This window comes from Penaeus monodon, chromosome 31 (genome assembly GCF_015228065.2).
Source record: "Penaeus monodon isolate SGIC_2016 chromosome 31, NSTDA_Pmon_1, whole genome shotgun sequence".
NCBI classification, from domain to species: domain Eukaryota; kingdom Metazoa; phylum Arthropoda; class Malacostraca; order Decapoda; family Penaeidae; genus Penaeus; species Penaeus monodon.
Window position 1 is genome coordinate 12,903,590 of NC_051416.1, and position 1,308 is coordinate 12,904,897.

A 1,308-nucleotide genomic window follows, 5' to 3' on the forward strand; every position below is an offset into this window, starting at 1 on the left:
TACTGCATAATTTTCTCTGTGCAGCTTTTATTATCATAAGAAAAGATTACATAAGTTATCTCAACAGTTAATATATCCCAATGAAGTTATTATGAGAACATATAAAACGTGTCAAAACCGAATAACTGGAAAGGGTAATATTGATTTTTTTTTTATCATGCATTTATCTGCTACATTTCATCGAGCTTCTATTATTAGATAGATAACATGTGAAACTAATCATTTTTACGTGACAATTAAGATTATAATGTGCTGTAATGTAAATATTATATCTTTATTTGTTTATCCTCGTTCTAAAGGTAATTATAGTGCCCAAGTTCAATGTCTGACATCGACGAGAATGACATGAAATCAAGTTAGTTGTCTTATTGCATAAGCAAATAGAGACATGCAATTATATTACTTGTCATCTTGTATAAACCAATAAAGTTCGATAATCACAACTAATCATGTGAAACAAAACCTCACTGAAGCAAGACGTTTCAATTTACGTCTACCAAACATTGCATCAGACCAATGAAAAGGTATTTTCTCAATGATGTCACCACGTTAAACCAATAACAACCACATTCCAAGCGGACCAATCATAGCGCGACAATGCGTTGCGTCACAGAAATCTATGACGTATCCGTGACGTAGGTTACCGAGGTTATATATACGGCCGGTAACCACGCGGCGATCGTACTTTCACTTCTAACGTCGAAACGAAAGGAGCCTTAGTGTTGTTTACTGTGTTATGAAAGTGACATTATCTGAGAAAAGTGAAATAAACTAACAGTGCGAAGTACTTACGGAGAACTAAGGACCCTGGACATACGCTGAAGGAGTGAAAAAAACAACATACTCTTTATAGCTGTAAGTATCTAGTCCGTAATCAGAGAAAGAGATTTTGACCCGAAGGAAAATCCGAAGGGGGAAAGATAACGAGGAAATAAGTGTGGAAAGCCCTACTGGCCTTGTTGCTTGTTATTTTAAAAGCTCGTTTGGTTAGAATATCAAGCCCAATATATATATATATATTTTTTTTTCTTGTGTTAATCCTTAGGTATTTTCATTCAGTAAAGTTGTTTATATAGATTGTTATATTATTTCCATTCACAGTGACGAGATGTGTAATGAATTTGATTATTTCTTTTAAAAGTATTTAGAGGCAGTGAAACCTGGGCAAAGAATAGCGGGACGATTTGTAAACAGTGAATAAAATAAAGAGAGGGAGAAAGAAAGATGGAGATGTAATGCTTGAGAGAGAAAATGGACAGCCATATATTTCATAAATGCATTAACACATTTGTACCCACAAAAGGGCAT

The 1,308-nt window shown here is 34.2% G+C and overlaps 1 protein-coding gene across 1 annotated transcript in view; it reads left to right on the plus strand.

The window, feature by feature from the left end:
- Window positions 1-699: 699 nt before the first annotated feature.
- LOC119593038 overlaps window positions 700-1,308 on the plus strand; it is a gene marked incomplete in the record, with an annotated part of 43,788 nt that continues 43,179 nt past the window's right edge. Inside the window, 1 exon segment of the mRNA XM_037941937.1 lies at window positions 700-855.